General features: G+C 42.1%; 1 non-coding gene across 1 annotated transcript; it reads left to right on the top strand.

Annotated features, from left to right (window-relative positions):
• Nucleotides 1-338: 338 nt before the first annotated feature.
• Nucleotides 339-410, top strand: trnad-guc (transfer RNA aspartic acid (anticodon GUC)). Its single transcript has one exon. It is a non-coding gene; the product is annotated as a tRNA-Asp (tRNA).
• The last annotated feature ends 6,693 nt before the right edge of the window (nt 411-7,103 follow it).

Raw genomic sequence — 7,103 nt, 5'->3', positions numbered from 1 at the left:
TCAAATAAAGCTGTTGGACTATAACCTGGTGTTGTGCGACTCCTTACATTTGCTCTGTCTCAGCACTGCTCTAGGCTGAGTATTCAGACCCAGTAAAACCACCCACCCACCAGCTTAAAGACTGTTCACAACTGAAGGAAATGTCAGTGAATGTGTGGTTTTGTATCATTCCAAAGATGAGTATATCATGACAAGTGAAAGGTAGTCTCATAGCCAGTCATACAGAGCTGCAGACGAGAATCCAACTTGTTTGCCTATTGTTTTCTCTCCTTCCTCTTTGTTCTTGGAGGTCGTATTCCGCCGATATAATGCTATTTGATTAAGTGCAACACATCACTTCCTCGTTAGTATAGTGGTGAGTATCCCCGCCTGTCACGCGGGAGACCGGGGTTCAATTCCCCGACGGGGAGATTAGATTTTTAAAATGTAAATTAAAATTAAAAAAACGTGGAGAATTTCCATTTTTAAAACCTGCAGCTCAAAAATGTGTAGAGTTTGCACTTTTTTTAAGGCTTAGAGCTTAAAAATGTCGAGTTCTTTTGGCGTGTGCTTTGGTGATCAGCAGTAAAGTTTATTTTCCAGTTTCTTTCCTCTCAGACCTCTCAGACAAAGATTAACGACGGGCACCAACACAGGAAATCAAACGGTTTTCTATCGGTATCACAGTCGAGTTGTTACTCATCACTGACATCCCATTTTCGAACATTTACAAATGAACCTGAGCTCGGACCCATTATACATCAGCATTCCTCAAGCTCTTAGTCACTTTAAGGAAGGAGTCGCTTAAAGTGGCTGCGAGAGAACAGGTCGGATACTATCAGCAATGTGACCTGCTGCTGACCCGAGCTATATTCCTTCTGAGCTCCTGTTAGCCGAGGTTGGTCATAAGGGAGTTAAACTAGCCCGGGAGTAGGCTTGCAGAGACTATTGAGTTGACTTGTGGTGATAAATGCCATTCTGACCAAAAAACTCTGCAGGAGATAGGGAGACCTTCATCCTCCATACAGAAATTCACTGAACAGTCCAGCACTGGCATGGTATAGCACATGGCTATGGACAATATTGTGGCAAGATGTGAGTATTTTATCACAGTGAAACATCAAATTCTGGGTCGCAGTCGAGATGACCATCTGGAGCAAATCTCCTGTCTCAAAAGATATATATTCCTGGAGCCTACACGTAATGGTCAAACAAAGCTTCTTGTGGAAATTAGGATTGTGCCATATTTGAAGGAGCTGAAGGGAAATGTGCGGCTGGTTTTCTGATTTGCTTGACAAGTGAACGCCCAGACCACAGTGAAACACAACTCAAAATAGAGCTAACAATATGAGAGTTTTTTTTTTAAATCCAAAGGGGTAAAATACTAGTCTGGTGTATCCATCTTGCCTGAAGATTGTGCCTATAGTTTAATATCGCTAATGAGTCAAAAAAACAAAATAAAATAAAATAAACAAGTAATGTTCTGCTCCAACAATGACCAAATCAGTTATTCAATCAGTGATGCTGCGAACCCTCGTCAATCTCATGGAGCCACAAGGCTTTGTCAAAAAAAACTTATCAATTGTAGAGAGAGGGGTGACATTAGTACTGGATTAAGGAATGAGGCAGTATGAAAGGCAAAGGGATATAGACACCTGCCCCCCAACCCTTTAACCTTGTCGCTAGTTGTAAACTCGGTCATGGAGAAGACATGCGTGCAAGCCAAGTTTCCACAAGATCCCCGTAGCTCTTAACATTCAAAAACACGACAAACTAGAACGGCAAATAACATTTCCAGGTACCGAGTGGCTGATCTACCAGAGGTTCAGAAAATGGGATCCATCTCCTATCATTAGCTGTGGTAATCAAATTGTAACTGGGGACTGCTGGTGGCCAGAAGAGACTGTTGCAGCGAAACCAACAGATGATGCCAACGTTTAGCTGCTTGGATGGGATGTGGCACTTTGCTGCACTGAATATAATATGTTTAGTCTGAGCCCGGTGAAATCTGAATTGTTGATTGGCCAGTGTGGGATATGAAATTTACATGGGTGTTTTGAGTTTCAGATTAAAGGATATTGCTAGAGCAGTCTAGAAGGAGTTTAAATTGCAACTATTGTGCTATATCTGACCTGAGAATGCTAGATACTGACACTAGATTTAAAAGGATTCTATTCACCAGCATTAAACCTCCCTAGTAAGCACAGGAAAAGCACCAAATGTTAATGAAATGCATAGTTACTGCAATCAAACGGTTCAATCACTCCAAGGTTAGTATGCCACATGCTACTCGCAGTTCAGAATTCCCTGTATACTGCCCCACTAATGTTCATTAATCTCTGAATACCTTCTACTACACTGTGTAATCTTATATTTTCTCCAAGAGTGAAACCAATCAATTTATATTTATTTATGATCAGTTTAAGCTCAAGATTTGCATCTATTGGTTGAAGTTTTGAACATTTAACAGCTGGAGAAATTCCTCTGCCCCAATTCTGCAGCGTAAGTTGGACACAGGGCGACGATGAAGGCCATAATTCTGGTGAGACCCGGGAATGTATGGTCACTGCTCAGAATAATGCTGGGTGGAGATTTTGTGCAGGGTCCTGGGGTGGGTGCACCTGCTCTCCGTCTCTAAGATGACCCCTTAGGTCACAGAGGACGGCTGTGGAGAGGGAATTCCCACGCTGGCAATTTCCTCGGCTCCAGCCTCCATATCGCCGAGCAACCTAGGTGCTGGTATGAACCCAATGTACAGATCCACTCAGCAGCGCAATTCGTGCTCACCTGTCCAAACCTGGGTCCTGACCTGGAGCCTCGTTAAAATCCAGGCGCCATTATTCTTTTCGGCCCCCTTATAAAGAGCTGCAGTCAATAACATTTTTTTTGCAGGTGGGGCCAGTTTCCAAAATCGTGGCTTGCCAGTGCTGCTTTTTGCACCCTCTCGCCTCATCTGGCAGGCACCCAAGATCTGCCGATAGTGACATGATGACCTGCTAGCATGATTCTAATTAGGGGACCCTGCTCTGACCCTGGACACTCAAGCAGGGAGCAACTATCACTGGTGCTCACTCTGCCGCATTTCTGTGTACCTGAGGAATTTCAGTCCGTGTGGGATGAACCTGGACCCAAGTATCCATTGGAGAATTTTGATTTGTTCCAAAAAAATTATTTAACATCTTAAAATTGCATTGCACGTAATATTAAATAGGATTTCACAGTACTCATTGAGTCAATATATATTAATGACTTGGACTTGGGTGTACAGGGCACAGTTTCCAAACTTTCAGATGACACAAAACTTGCAAGTGTAGTGAACAGTGAGGAGGATAGTAATAGACTTGAAGAGGACATAGACAGGCTGGTGGAATGGACGGACGCGTGGTAGATGAAATTTAATGCAGAAAAATGCGAAGTGATACATTTCAGTAGGAAGAATGAGGAGAGGCAATATAAACTAGAAGGCACAATTCGAAAAGGGGTACAGGAACAGAGAGATCTGGGGATATATGTACACAAATCATTGAAGGTGGCAGGGCAGGTTGAGAAAGCAGTTAAAAAAGCATACAGGATCATGGACTTATAAATAGAGGCATAGAGTACAAAAACAAGGAAGTCATGTGAACCTTTACAAAACACTGGTTCGGCCACAGCTGGAGTATTGTGTCCAATTATGGGCATCGCACTTTAGGAAAGAATGTGAAGGCCTTAGAGAGGGTGCAGAAGAGATTTACTAGAATGATTCCAGGGATGAGGGACTTTAGTTACGTGGATAGACTGGAGAAGCTGGGGTTGTTCTCCTTGGAACAGAGAGGGTTGAGAGGAGATTTGATAGAGGTATTCAAAATCATGAAGGGTCTAGACAAAGTAGATAGAGAGAAACTGTTCCCATTAGCGGAAGGGTCATGAACCAGAGGACATAGATTTAAGGTGATTGGCAAAAGAACCAAAGGTGACATGAGGAAAAACATTTTCACACAGCGAGTGGTTAGGATCTGGAATGCACTGCCTGAGGGGATGGTGGAGGCAGATTCAATCATGGCTTTCAAAAGAGAACTGGATAAGTACTTGAATGGAAAAAATTTGGAGGGCTGTGGGGATAGGACGGGGGAGTGGACCTAGCTGGATTGCTCTTGCACTCGGTGGGCCGAATGGCCTCCTTCCTTGTTGTAACCTTTCTATGATTCTATTCTCCTCTATAATTCACATTTCTAAGGATTCTCGTCAAAATATTAAAATTTTCACCGAGGTCAGCAAAATTGTTCATAAGCATAGACTTGCTGTCAATCAAATTGGCAGCCATGGAACCCGTGCAGACAGTTGTAATGTTTTACTCACAACTGACGTGCAGAAGTATGCAAACTAGCTGGAGAGAGTTGGTTTAGATCCCTTGTTAGCCTACCAATATCTGATGCCTCCCCTCACCCACCCTTACTCACCATTCTACAGCAATGTAGCCTGCTAGACACCTCACATGAGTTGCAGGTATCATTGAATTTGCTCCAGTGCGTCTGTTGTGTCATTCAGCTATTGATGTCCCTAGCACTGATCTCTTTACCCACAGCTTGTATTTAAAGAGCTTAAACGTGTCTAAAACACCCAGACAATAGACGAATCACACCATTTATCTTCATGTTTTAAAATTTACAAAATTGCTCCAAAATTGTTTTTTTTTTCGAATTGCATTTTATAGTTGGATATTCTTCATTTTGGTTGTAATCATCCTTTTTGTAGTTGAAACTTCAAATGGTAAAAAGTAATTCTGGAGCAAGAAGTTATGCAATGAGATGTTTCTTGATGTGCTGCATTTTCTTTTTTAGTTTATGGATTACATGCCACATTTTTTCTTCCGGGTCATTACTGTGAACTGACTGTTGCCTGACTAACCAGATTATTTTTGACTGAGCTTGTAGTATAGCAGATACAGGCTGCAGTCACTTTAAGGCCACCATACAACATAATAGAAGTGACAGTAATTTATTGCGATTGTGAACATATTTCATTCAAGTACTGTTTATGAAGCTTAAATAGCCATAGGCTTTGACTGTCACTTATAGTTAAGTACAACTAGGGTACAAATCCTTGCCAAGGTCAAACCATTGTCAACAAGAGTGCTTTCTTAAAATATTCATTAGATAGTGAAAGAGATAAAACTGCAAGCATTTCTTCCTATTTGCCACAATTAAGCAGGTGTACTTTTTCTTAAAACATTCACTGAGTTTCACTGCTAATACACTAAATTTGACACTGCTTCCTTGTCACCTGCACTGCACAGATCCTGCTACAAAAGAGATTGGCAATGAGTAGCAATGTGTTTCTGAGTACACGTCTATGCTAGTCTGGTGATATTACGACTAATTTCAAGTAACTATTAGTCATTAATGCCAGTTAGATAAACAGGAACTGATAGTAATTCAGCCACGAGTAAATCTACCATCCCTTAAAATGTTCCACCTGATAATCTCTCTGATGTTCCTTACAACAGGAAAAAGTTCTTAATTGGCAGTTATTGGTTCTTGGTTCTGTTAAAAGCAGATTAGGGTCTCTTCCTATATAGTTTTGACCATGTAAAGGGAATTATTTCTCTTTGTGAGTTTCTCACGTTTTTCTTTGTTTTATAGAATTGCAATACTTACCGATTTTATCAGCACTAGATCAGGCATTGGCCCAGCATGATTACTCATTCCAACACTGGTTGACCCTATCTCAACCACTACCTGATGCCAGTTCCCAATTGTAAAATCAAAGTGAAATGCCATAGCATACAAGGCTACGGACCAAATGCTGGAATATGGGATTAGAGTAGACAGGGCTGATGGCCGGCGCGGACACGATGGGCCGAAGGGCCTCTATCCGTGCTGTATAACTCTATGACTCTATGACTCTATGAAATTTCACAGATCCTTTTCAGTGACTGACCCACATATACTGTTTTTCATCATCATATGATTTTTTTTGATTTTCAACCCCTCTCCGCCCCCCAGGAATCCCTGTCCCTCCTACTCTAGGACCATGGTACTGACCCAACCAGGGATATCCCCAGACTCAGATGTTGCCTGATGTATAGGGTGCTCCTAACTTCAGTTGAGTTCCTTAACAAAAGTGGCTATCAAGAAGAATTAAACAGACTTCCCCAACTTCTCTGGAGACAAAGTAGAGAATCACTGTCCATTCCTTTTTTCTATGTGGTGTTGTGGGGCTGATTCTGTGGTCCCATCGCTGCTCTTTATGCACCACTGGTATCCTGATCAGATCTCTCTTAAATTCACAAGGTCAGATGTTTAGAATATTTAAAGAGGCCACTTAAAGGTAAATGGCCATATAAATTGTCAAAAATTCTTCCAGCCTTTAGGTAGGCCAAAAATAACTTTTAAATAGTTGTCTGCCTTTCTAAAGACTATGGACCGGGAAGGGGAGGTGGGGTGCAGTGAGAAGTGGCAGGCCAGAAGGAAGGGAAGATGAATCCATTGTCAAAGCACAAAATGATGTCTATGGGCATGTGGCAGAGTGAAAAAGCACCTGACCCCTTGCCTGATGGCTGGTGAAGTGGTTGTACTGCTGCATCAAGTGGGTGCAAGGAGGCTTTGCCTTCTTTGGCACTCCGGGGCACTCTACCCACAAGATGGCACTGCACCTGCCAGGCTCAATACAGTATCTACAAGAACTGGAAACAGCTGCAGAGAGAACGTGGCTAGCTTTACGGAACCTGGCAAGGTAAGAGTACCCAACAATACCATGTACCAAGTAGACAATCCAAGATGGCATGCACAAAATGATGCCAGTTAACCTGTTCCACATTTACTGCTCATCCATGCTAAGGCCATATGCAAGCTTAAGTTCTTAAGATCTTATACACATCAGTATTTAAGCAGGGAAGCTTACAACTGAAAGCTTGCCACACTCACATGCTCCAAGGGCTTCACACATCAAACCATTGTAACATAAACAGGATCACTTATTGACGCCTAAGAAGGACTTCAGGTTGGGAATATGGTAGCCACAAGTGACCTTTTGTAATTTGGGAATTGCAGTGTTGTGGTGACATTGAGTAACCATGTTATGCTATTCAGTAGGAAAGATTAAAGTTCTAACTACACTTATGAAGGGATCAGCTACTGCTTGTA

Source organism: Heptranchias perlo, chromosome 18, assembly GCF_035084215.1.
Source record: "Heptranchias perlo isolate sHepPer1 chromosome 18, sHepPer1.hap1, whole genome shotgun sequence".
Classification (NCBI taxonomy): Eukaryota; Metazoa; Chordata; class Chondrichthyes; order Hexanchiformes; family Hexanchidae; genus Heptranchias; species Heptranchias perlo.
Note: the sequence above shows the minus strand (reverse complement) of the source record. Positions and strands in the feature narration are given on the sequence as shown.